The following is a 12853-nucleotide window of genomic DNA, read 5'->3' on the forward strand; positions in this document are numbered from 1 at the left end:
CATAGGCAAAAACTTTCCTCCAAACAGACAAACAAAAGCGTATAATCGATGAAGAAATAAAAATCAGAATAACCTAATTTTCTTCACAGTACAAAATACTAAAAAATCAACAGAGTTATTTTCATGAATGGCTTAGTCTTTGGAATTGGCTTTGGACATGCATTCCTACTCCACTCATCCCAGTGAACCTCGACACAGTAGCTGGTTACTGATAAGATAGGAAAGTAAACTTGAGCTTCACCCTTTGTGAACTTGGTGCCATTTACTAGGATCTTACTGGCCTCTTTCCACCAAGGTCAGCTCCTCTTGTGTTACAACAGAGAAACTACTAATCTCAGAATATAACATGTTTTTGATAAGTGGTATGGAGAAGCAGGCATGCTTAGTTGTTGAAAGAGAAGTATACAGTATGCACAAGTGTATACTTTTGTAAGTTTTTATGCTGTTCAAAGAAGAACTTTAAGATACTATTACAGCATAGTCATTAAGAGAAAAGATGTTAAATAGACAAGATGCTTTTGAATTCCAAGACCCCTGTGCCTAACCCTGAAAAAGTTTTCTAACTTCTTTGTGCCTTAGTTTCCTCATTTGTAAAGTGGCCATTAAACACTTCATAATATTACTGTGAGGATTAAAAAAGTAAGAACTAAGTCCAGTGTTTGGTAACTATAGTAAGCCCTAGATGGATGATTGCCACTACTGTTATTTACCCTAAATAAATTCAATATTTATCTTTAGTTATTATTATACCACACTGTTACTAAGTTAGGCTTAGAAGGAAATGACTCCCTGTTAGCTCTGAAGTTTGAGCTACAAGATCATGCCCATCACGTTAAAATTAAGATTTCGACCTGACAATTGAAGGTGCAAGCCTAGAGAGATTACCTTCCATATGAGCTTAATACCTGGCCTAACTGGATTGCTCACGTTATCTAAGTATAAACAAACTGAAACAAACAAAACTACTAATAAAAACATCCAAATAAATAAAATTATTGATTCAGGCAAGGAATAAGGATTAATAAATTTGATAATAAGGGGCTGGATAATTGTATAATGTCAAGGAGTCACACATGTAACTTTCTAATCAAAGGAAAAAAACACGCATTGGAGAGATCCTACTATTTCCATCCTATTCCAGTAGTCAGTCAGTTGTTATATGCCCTGTGATATAATGCAAGATATAATGAGCAACTTTCACAATGTAGTCTAGTCAAAAAAGTTTTACCAACATCAGATTATTAGGAGATACAGGAGATCGGAGAGCAAGGGAGACATCAACGCATGGATGCAATCAGACAAATAACACACGTGAGACATTCTGTGGAACAGCAGGCCTGGGTCTCTTCAAAAGTCACTGCCTGGAAAAAGGACTGAACTATATTAAGAATGACTGAAGAAACAGAATCAGGTGCAATGATTGGTCTTGAATTAGATACTTATTTTGTCAAACCAGATGAAAAGGCATTTTTGACAGGATTGCCTGTTTTTGTAACCCAAAATATGCATTGCAAAAAATAAGCAGGACTTTTGTTAAAATATCTTTAGACAGAATTGTGGTATATATATATGATATATATGTGATTATATCTACATATATCTCTATATATATTCTGTCTAAAAATTCTCACAATTCTGTGTAAAGATATTTTAGACAGAATTAGGAGATATCTGTATCTAGCTCTAGATATAGCTAAACATATATTCCTTTATATATCTATAAATCTATATATGTAGCTATATATATTTAGATATGTCTTGCTCTAGAGATATATCTAGCTCTGTTTTATATATATATATATATATATATAGAGAGAGAGAGAGAGAGAGAGAGAGAGAGCTAGGTATAGATATATAAAGGAATATATATCTATATAGTATGTTTATGACCTACAAGTATTCTTTTTTGATCAGGTTTTCTTGAACACCAGATATATGTATATACCAGACCATGCAACATGCGTTTATTTTTCTATTTTTATTTTTAAATACAGACAGGGTTTTCTCATGTTGCCCAGGCTGGTCTCAAACTCGTGGGCTCAAGTGATTCACCTGCCTCAGCCTCCCAAAGTGCTGGGATTACAGGCGTCAGCCACTGTGCCCAGTATCAACAGGCATTTATAAGCATTGGTATAATCTAGTTCTCTTGATTGATTAAAAGTATATTTTGAGAATTGTTTATTATGATTGTTTGAAAGGTGATTATTATAAAAATGAGTAAAATAATGAATCATTACTCCCTTTTTTGTTTCTTATTTTGTTTGTTTCTTCCTTTTGTACTCAAGTAACAAAAATCTTAATTTAGCTCTGAGGATACAAATGAAGAGTAATGTTTCTTGCCCCTGGTCCCACAGTTAGTGACAGAGAGTCACTAAAAATTGAAATGCAGACAGTCCAATTTCAGAAACCATGCTCTCGACCAATATATTGAAGGGTCTTTAGCTATTAGTCGCCTACAAAATATGTGGTCATAATTGTAGAGAACACAGCAGAATACCACAATAAAAAAGGATAAACGAAACTTCACTATTTTTCATGGAAAAACCCAACTTGTATTGCCTGCTTCTTTTGTCAGCTTTGAGAACTTCTGTATGAAGTTTTGTACCTAGAGCTCCAGCTCCTGAAAAAATTGTTCCAAAAGCCTCAACACCAGTTAAATTAAGTTCCTGTCAGAAGTTGGAAACATTATGAGAATGACACACCTGGTTTTTGTTCAGATCATCTGGGGAATGCACGTCGCACTGGCATCAACCTCCAACAGAGCCTTGGGATGACAGAAGCAGCCATTCGGAGGAGGCCTCTCCTTGCTCTGTTAGTGAAAAGTTGAGATTTGGATGGCGTTTTTCACACTCTTGACAGTTTATGACATGCTGATGGGATGAAACAGAAAGACTAAAAGTTGGCTGTGACCCAGCAAGCAAAGTTACAAAAGTCATTCCTGGTCACATAAGAGGTTTCACCGCCTCATTTCTAAAAGCTAATTATTACTAGCTTTTTGTGATTACCAGATACACCTCTTCCATTTTTGATACCTCCTACTCTCTTAACATGGACAGCATTGTTGAAGTCAGGATCTGAAGTCTGACAGCATTGTCTTCTTTGAGCCTCAATCTGCTTGTCAGTGAAGTAGGGATGATGACAATTCTTTCCATATAGCGTAGTTGTGAGCGTGATAAAATGCCTAGCACAGGGACTATCTAGTAACTCCTAACCACAACTATTATGCTTGTTAGTCCCCATGGCCTATTTATTCTAAGCCCAAAGCATCTTCTGGAGCTAAGCACTGTATTGCCCTTGAAGTGTTTTGTAATCTCTTCACTTCTGTTTACTGTACGTTGTGGTCTTAGACTGCTCCTGGCCACTGTTGAGCTATTCCTAAAGGAATACAGCATTTTCAGAGGCCTTCTGAAGCTCCCTGTCATGCCTGGCAATATCATTATATACCAACTGATATGTTTTTACTTTCCCCAATTCTTGACAACCTTATATAGTAGTATTTCACATATCTGCTTGGAAAAAATATTTGGGTGACAGCGTTTGGTATTGTTAGGTGTTTTGGATTTTCTTCTTACCTTTTTGTTTATCGTAGTATAATTATAGGAATTACTTAATTTGTCGAATTGCGTTATTTCTCTGCTCGTCTAGCATCGTCTTTCTGTATGGAGATAAAGAGCAGTTAATTTTGAGTAATACTAGAAGTTTGGTACTCCTGACTCTCATTTTTGGCGAACCACTCTACTGATTCAAAAACAAAGGTTTTTTATGTGCTTTGAAATTTTAATAATCAAGTAATGTCTAACATTTCACATTTTCTCCAATAGCCACTCTTTCCTTCTTTTATTTTTGCATATAATCCTGCTCCATTTCTAAAATTGCCCTTTGAAATTTTCTTATTTTCCTACACATTCCAATTTATTACTATGTGGAAGCTGATAATATTTATACTTTGTTTTCTAGAAGATCATTGATATAAAATTTTATTTTATGGTTGATTTTCTTGTGAATGGGTGTTTTACACAATTTTCAAGTAATTGGCCTGGATTTTATGAGGCCAGTCAAACGTAGCAAACGTTATAAAATTACTGAAAATGTATCATGATGACAAATATTTAACGATTGGTTTATTGCTGATTGGTTGTAGTTCCATTTTTCTCTAAGGCATCTTCCTTAAAATAAGCATATATAAATGACCATTAAAGTATACAATATGCATTTTTTCCTTTTCTAGCAATGAGAGCAAGCACATAATGTTGTGATCACTGTTAGCCAATCTGTGTTCTAACATGCTCTCCTTAGTTTTATTCTACTATGTTGTTCATTTAGTATATGGCCTCATTCTTCCACTTTTTTTTCTGTTTTGATGAATAGTTTGGATAATAATGACTGACCCAAGGTGTGCAAATGATTTAAGCAAACAAAGCCAAACTATCCCACTGTCTTTTGAAATCTAGGCTTCAGGGTATCTTGAATTGCATTCAAACTCTTCATCAGAATTAAAAACACGTTTACACAAAATCATGTACACAAGTTCATAGCAGCATTATTTGTAATAGCCCCAAAGTAGAAACAACTCAAATGTTCATCAACTGATAGTTCGATTAAACAAAATCTGGCATAACCATAAATGGAATATTATTCAGGCATAAAAAGGAATGAAGTTCTAATACATGTTACAAGTTGGACGAACTTTGAAAATATGCTAAGTGAAAGAGGTCATATACAAAAGGCTTGCAAGGTTCTATGCCTTCATGTATATGAAATGCCCAGAATAGGCAAATCCATAGAAACAGAAAGTAGATGAGAGGTTCCTAGGAGCCAGGTACAGAGGGGAATGGAGAGTTATTGCTTAATGGGTATGGAGTTTCTATAGATGAAAATATTCTGGAGTGGTGGTGGCTACACAATTTTGTGAAATATACTGAAAGCCATTGAAGTGTATGCTTTAAAAAGATTAAATGGTAGATGTTACATTACGTGAATTTTATCTCTGTAAAAAGCATTTTAAGAGAAGACATTATAATAAACAGAGAGTACAAAGATCAGAAGACAAAAGAGATAGGTGGAAATTATTTGACATTATGAAGAGCATTGTAAGTCTCAATTTCAGGGGGAATTGACCATAATTGACAAAATATTGCATAAATAATATCAGGGATGCATTTGGGTAAGAAACACATATTACAATCCTTTATAATGTTAACTTAGTATGTTTTCCAGTTTCCACAAATGCACTCCATCTCCCCCAAAGTATAGGCAAGTAGTCCTTGAAAGTTGGAATGGAAAGATGAAGCAGTGTTTTCTAAATATGTCACTGAAACAGGCTCACAAAGCAGTATATGCCATGTAATGGGAGCTGGGGTATAGAAGAAAGGTTAATCAATGCTACATAGCTAAACTGGAAGTAAAGAGGGATTTCATAAGAGAGGTTCCCTTTAAACTTGTTTTGGAAGGATACGTAGGAGTTCTCCATAGTGTGGATAATGAGGGAACAATATGAGCAGTAAGAACTTTCATCTAACCTTTAACTTCTTTCTTCTATCCAGAAAGGGTTAGTCAATTTTGCATTGAGCACCGTTGCCCATTCCCTAAATACAATTCAAACAGCTTACAATCCTTATTTTTTTGGTTTGGTATATAAGGTTTAGTTTTCCTCCAACTTCTGCATTTCTGTTCAAGGGAGGCCATTAAACCCTGTTTTTATTTCTAATCTACAAAACCTAAAAAAGCATATTTCCCTGTATGAATTTTTCATATGCTCATCTGATGCTTGTGTGCTCTCTGCCCCTTTGCCTGGCCTGAAATCTGCTTCTTACTTATCTAGTTCATCTCTTGCTATTTGCCAATGCAAATGTGGCCTAAAAACAGCTGAAACAGTAAGGGCATGTTAGCAGAGGGAACAAGGAAAGGAGAAAGAGGCAAATAGAGTAAGTACCCAAAGAGGGAAAAAGAGCAGAGATCATAGATGGCTATATGAGGTTCAGGCAGAGGAATTAAAGAAAGTGAAGAAACGGTTGGGAAGAAATTAGAATGATGCCTGTGGCCTGGAAGCAGTGACGGAAACAACATCAGAAATTGAGGCAAAAGTTAAGAATAGGAAATACACTTTTATTTTTTAATTGTGCTGCAAGGATGCAAAACCAATTAAAGTATTTGCAAATATGTTTTATTTTAGGCCAATCTATAGCATACATATCAAAACTTAGCTTGCTTTGGTGTTCAAGGTGGCTTTATACTGTTTGGCTATCTTGTATTTATTATACCATTAATCCTTTTAACTGGTCTGGAAGGCAGTTTAGTTTTAAGTCAGTTAACTTTTTTAAAATGAATCTTACTTATACCAAACTTCTCATGTTTGCTTGAATTTAATCAAATTTTTATATAATGTGTAATTTCAAGGAATTTATAAGGAGCATCAAGGTAGGAGTTGGTTATATAATCATACTTCTGTAATTTTCTATTGTGGAGAAACTTATCTACTTAGTTATTGAAATCAAATTCCTGCAATAGAGCTGTTAAAATGGGTTAGCATCAACTTTGAGAATGTTCCTTTTTAAAGGTAATATAAATTATATCCAACAGGAGAGAAAAAGTTAACTTATGATGTGACTGGACTAAGAGTCGTTAAAAAAATCTTGAAGAAGATTTTTAATAATATGTAAAATATTTCTGATGTGGTAGCATAAATATATATTATAGGACATCATTAATATTAAAGTGATCCAAAATATATACCACAGGGAGATAACTTGAAAAAAATGCGTTAATGCTTCATCAGTTGTTATCTTAGGGCGGTGGGTAATAGGATAGTTTTTATTCTATATATATATATAGAATATATATTTTTGCCAGATTATCTAATAAGATACGTTTTTATTAATAACAAAAAGGCAAATGATACAAATTTTAAAATGAGGAGTGCTCAGTCTGCATAAAAATTATTTTCTTACAACAAAGATGCAATATGGAACTCAAAAATGATGGTAACCATTGTCAAACACGTAGAGATTGGAGTTCCTAACTGTTGCAGGAAGATCTAAGATAAAGTACTACAAGATGAGTAACAAATACATACTTAAAAGCTCATTTAAGGAGTTCTTAATCGCAAAAAATTTGAATAGGATTTAATTTGATGAATGGTCTAGTTAACCAAAATAGTTTATCTGGTTCAATTCCTGTTGATAAATATATTTAATGACATTGCAATTGCATATTATTCAGCCACAACATAATTTCATTAATGACTCATTAAAATTATTGTGAAAAGGAAACACTTAAGATTTCATTGGAGCATTGGGGTACCTCACAGTTTGATTTTTCCTTCTTGCTCTCCCTGTACATTTTTTACTTCTTATATTTAAGTATACTGCTATGATTTTAAAAACTAGCTACAGGCCGGGCACGGTGGCTCACGCTTGCAATCCCAGCACTTTGGGAGGCCTAGGCGGGCGGATCACGAGGTCAGGAGATCGAGACCACGGGAAACCCCGTCTCTACTAAAAATACAAAAAAAAATTAGCCGGGCGTGGTGGGGGGCGCCTGTAGTCCCAGCTACTCGGAGAGGCTGAGGCAGGAGAATGGCGTGAACCCGGGAGGCAGAGCTTGCAGTGAGCCGAGATTGCGCCACTGCACTCCAGCCTGGGCAACACAGTGAGACTCCATCTCAAAAAAAAATAATAATAAAATAAAATAAAATAAAAATAAAAATAAAAAAATAAATAAAAACTAGCTACAAAGAAGAGATAACAAAATGAGAGCCTCCTCATGTTAAAAAATAACCTTTCTTCTCCTACCCCTTATTTTTCAGTGTATGTTCACATTAGGAAACTGGAAAAATCTAGATAAGCAGAGCCAAGGTAATTAGTTTTCTGTAATTCTAACACAAAGAGATCATCACTAATGTCATTTTGGTATTATTTAATGAGATTTGTTTTTTCTACACTTAAATAGGCACATAAATACATGATTATGTATTTCTCACACTGTTTTATGGCCCGTATTTCACACTTGGTTTTATAATATGAACATCTTCCATGTCAGAAAATATTATTCTTCATTATACTAATGGCCAAATATTATTCCATTTGTAGATGTATGTACTTATTTAACTAATTTTCTATCTCTTGAAGATAAATTCCTGCAGTGGAATTGCTGAATCAAATATGTATATATTTTGATGCTTTTCGGCATTAATACATTTTCCCTTAAGAAAGTTGTATCAATTTATACATCTATCTTCCTGAGTTAGGTACATCCTTGCTGACTTTGGGTGGCTTTTTTATCCTATTTACCATTTTTATAAGCAAAAATGGTATTATATCTTCTTTAATTCTATTGGTAGGTTGAACTTTTAAAAATTTAACTATACTGTATTTCTCAGATCTCCTGCCATGTGTGTGTGTGTGTATGCATACACCCCCCGCCCCCCCCCACACACATACACATACAAATGCATATTTGGACTTTAAAAAACACTATGAACTTGAATTTTGAGGTTGTGTATACACCAGTTTCTTATTGATTAGAAAGATGAGAAATTCTCTTTTTTTAAGTATATAGGAACTAAATCAAAATATTGTGAAACCTGAAAAGAAAATACCACAACCCCAAGCAGAAAGGGCTTAGTTAGCTTTAAAAAACTACATGGTTGTTAAACAAGGCTTGTCAAGCTATTAAAAACAAGCGTAACATAAAACTTACAATTTCTAAATAGGACGACTGTTTCTACATATGTTAAGTGGTGTTTAAGTCAGTTAAATCTTACAGCCAAAATATTGTATTAATGCATGAGTGAGATGCATTATAGATGACTTAATAATAAAGTTATGTATGTTTACAACAGAGCATTTTGTTCATAGAACATAGTGGGACCCTGAAGTCTTGGGATTATCCATGATCATAATTGAACATATGTTTAGTTTACTCTGGACACCGTATTTTCAAAGGGACATAAATGAACTAGAGAATGCTTAAAATGTTGGGACATGATTAATCATAGTGTCACATGAGAAACATTTGAAGAAACCAGGGATAAAAAAAGCCTGAATGAGTTAAGATTCAAGCATGGCATCATTATACACAAATGCTAGATGAGCTGTCAATGCAGATTTCATGTTTTGATTGTACCCCTGAGATGGATTAAGCATTTGTAGGTAGAAGTATGAAGAATCTAAACTGTCTTATGGAGATATTCGTAGTTAGATCAAACATTCCCCTAAAAAAGTTTAGGCCATGTTGTCTCACTGGAACTCTTTGTTCAGAAACTGAATATTTACTTAGCAAGGTTTGTTGTAGAGATGATTTTATCATTTGTTGGTAGTTGAAGTAGCTAAGATTTACACCCATTTTCAGCCCTGAAATTAAAACAAACTTGAACAACTGGAGGAATTTATGCCATTATACAGATTGTAACTCTAGCATATAATGCATGAAAAATATGCTACTTTTTTTCATAGCACATTTGTAAACTGAACATTTGAAATGGGCTGTGTATAAAGATAAATGAGGCTGGGCGCGGTGGTGCACGCCTGTAATCCTAACACGTTGGGAGGCCGAGGTGGGCAGATTGCTTGAGCTCAGAAGTTCCAGACCAGCCTAGGCAACTTAGTGAGACCTCATCTCTACAAAAATTACCAAAATTAGCAGGGCATGGTGGTGCACATCTGTAGTCCCAGCTACTTGAGGGGCTGAGGTAGGAAGGTCACTGGTGCCCGGGAGATCAAGGCTGCAGTGAGCTGTGATTGTGCCACTGCACCTCAGCCTGGATGACAGAGTGAGACCCTGTCTAAAGAAAAGAAGGAGGAGAAGAAGAAGAAGGGGAAGAGGAAGAGGAAGAGGGGGAAGGGGAAAGGGAGGAGGAGGAGGAAGAGGAAGAGGAAGAAGAAGAAGTCTGATCTGATTGACTTTGTGAACTATTTATATTCGTCTATTGTTGCTTGTATTATATTGCAAGAATAGAAAACTAACACAATGTATGAACTTATTGTAAAATTGGTAAGTTGAGAATAAAGATGTCATTTTGTTTGTGTTAACTTTATAAGAATCTGTGAGAGCCAGAATGATTTCAGACACTGATGACAATTTTAACAGAAACATAGGCATTTCACAATGCAGTGGGAAAATTAATAGCAGAATTAGAAAATAAATTAGAATAGATATTAGTTGAAATAATCTGAAATGCATTTGAAAGGAAAATAAGGAACAGAGATTTCTTAGTCCATTTGTGTTGCTATAAAGGAATGCCTGAGACTAGGTAATTTATAAGAAAAGAGGTTTATTTGGTTTACAGTTCTGCAGGTTGTACAAGAATTATGGTGCTGGCACCTGCTTCTGGTGAGGGCCTCAGGCTGCTTCCACTTCCTGTGGAAGGTGAAGGGGAGCCAGTGTGTACAGAGATCACAGGGCCAGAAGGAAGGAAGAGGGATAGAGGGGAGGTGCCAGGCCCTTTTTAACAACCATCTCTTGCAGGAACTAAAAGAGGTAGAACTCACTCACTACCATGAAAATGGCACTAAGCCACTTTTGAGGTATTTACCTCCATGACCCAAACACTTCCCATTAGGCACCTCCTTGCAACACTGAGGATCGGATTCAACATGAGATTTTGAGGAGACAGACATCCAAACTATAGCAAGAGGAAGTTGCTATAAAAACAGATCAAAGAGATTGGGAAAGATTGCAACACACCGAGATCTTTAAACAGTTTCCATTTCAAATGGAATAGATAAAGCCATACTAAGTATCAAAGAAAATGTAATGAAAATGTGTGTTATCAAATAAGTGGAAGGATAGTAAGAAGAATATGAATCTGAAAACCAGAATGAAAGAAAACAATACAAGTTTTGTTTTGTTGGTAGGAGAAAGCTGGAAAATGTTAAATAAAGATATAAATTATAGAAAAGAGGTATGTTTGTCTTGAATGTTCATTCAGTGATGTAGGGAAGGTGGTGAAAAGCAAGAAATTCCAAGGAATAGAGTTAAATGAAGGCATTTTATATGAGTATTAAAGATAGGTAGTGAAATTCAAGGTACACAGAACCATCTTAAGGTCTGAAAGGCCTTAAAAATAATCCAATCCCATACCCAGTGAATGGAGCTTGGCCCTATATTCTTGAGAAGTGCTTGCTCAGTACAGACTCAAAAGTACGTTTCTTAAAAGGCTATACATTTATAGTTTTAAACAGCTTCCCAATGCCTATCACACATTCGCTTTAGAAATATTTTAGAAATATTATTTAAAAAAGAAATATTTTAGATTATTTCTAACATGAATGACGGAGTGATACGTACAGGGAAGGATGAGAGACCAGGTCCCCTAAAACCCAAAGAGACTAAATGTCATTTGGGACTTTTGCACAGAAAGAGGAGCATGGACTTGACCTATGTTTCTCATTGCATAGAGATATCCTAGGAAGATTTCAAAACTTTTGTATGTTTAGTTTTCCCATCTGTTAAATGGGGATAATAATAATATCTATAAGACAGAGTTGCTAGAAGGATTAAATGGGATAGTATATGTGAAGGCCGTATCATGGTGCATGGCACATTGATGATGTTCATTAAATGTTGCTGTTAATATATGAGAAGGGCTGCAGACATCTGCTTTAAGTCAGCATTTAGTGAACACAGTTCAGGGGAGGAAGATTGGATCAAATAAGATGATCTTCCTGTCCCTTCAAATCAACTTGGGATTTTTTTTTTTTTTTTTTTACTTTGGGCAGCTCCCTTTCAACCGTCAATGCTTCCCACTTCCCTGTATAAATATAAGAGAAAAGAAGATAATGAAGAATGAATTATAAAACAATTTAGAGGCCTCTTGCAACTATATCTGGTTTTGATCTCTTTCTAATTTTTTTCCACTTACTGCCTTTCTAAGAATAGTCATTGATGTATAAGTTATTACGATAGTGGCTGAATAACATTAAAATTATTTTATCACAAAGTAGTTCTTTCTAGACATTTGATGATTGAAAATTTCATACTACCTCTCGGAAACTTGGAGGCATAGTTTTCAGGGTTACAAAATGTTCATTATTAGTATTTAGTATTTTCTAGATTAAAATTCCCATCTTAGAGTGTACCTTCTCTGAGCCAGTCATTTTCTTAGATTTTGAAACTTTTCTACACCTAATACGATGGAGTAACAGGGACTGGATTTATCTTTCTGCCCAAAATAACAACAAAAATGTGGGAAAAAATGAAACAACAGTTTCTAGACAGTAAACAATAACAAGCAGCACAGAGCAATGATCCCAGAAACAAGGGCAATGAAAGAGACAAGCATTAGAATTGTCCTGGCTTACATTTCAAAGAGAGCTTCTGGGCCATAATGCAGGAAGGGGGAAGCCAGGTGGATCCTGGAAATATCCAGAGTGATTATGAGAAACTGATCAGGCTTGTCTTGGTATGTTATGACTTGAATACCACTGCACTAATTGTGTTTTATGGAATTGACATTGGAACATACATATCTTTACATTTATACATGCAATACCTGTTAATCAAGTACTTAGTAAGTTCCATGGTTGCAGTTACAGGGGAAAATCTTTAACAATGATGGTGAAGCAAGAAAGGCCGGATAAAAAGAGAGAAAGATGATACATGAGACCTAAATAAGTGAAAAAATGAGTGGTCCATTCAAGAGAAAGGAAAAGTTCAGTTTGAATGAAATCATAGTTGTCAAATCAGAGACATGATGAAAGAACTACAGGTAATCCAGGCTACACAGGGTCTTAAAGCATCTTAAAGATTTGTGTATTGTTGCGAGGGCACAGGAAGCCATTGAAGAGTTTGAATAGAGTGTGAGATCATTGGGCATATACTGCTGGGGTCTTTGGATGCTAACTAGAGATAACCA

The 12853-nt window shown here is 35.1% G+C and overlaps 1 protein-coding gene across 2 annotated transcripts in view; it reads left to right on the plus strand.

Annotated features, from left to right (window-relative positions):
- CNTN4 (contactin 4) overlaps positions 1 to 12853 on the plus strand; it is a 991759-nt gene that overhangs the window by 180251 nt on the left and 798655 nt on the right. The window contains exons 7-8 of one of the 2 annotated variants that reach the window (XM_058437175.1): positions 7805 to 7853; positions 12534 to 12706. The exons of the other annotated variant lie outside the window; for it this stretch is intronic. The gene's annotated coding sequence lies outside the window, so the exon portion shown is untranslated. The remainder of the gene's footprint in view (positions 1 to 7804; positions 7854 to 12533; positions 12707 to 12853) is intronic. 2 annotated transcript variants of the gene reach the window in all.

This window comes from Hylobates moloch, unplaced genomic scaffold (assembly GCF_009828535.3).
Source record: "Hylobates moloch isolate HMO894 unplaced genomic scaffold, HMol_V3 SCAFFOLD_4, whole genome shotgun sequence".
In the NCBI taxonomy this organism is placed as follows: domain Eukaryota; kingdom Metazoa; phylum Chordata; class Mammalia; order Primates; family Hylobatidae; genus Hylobates; species Hylobates moloch.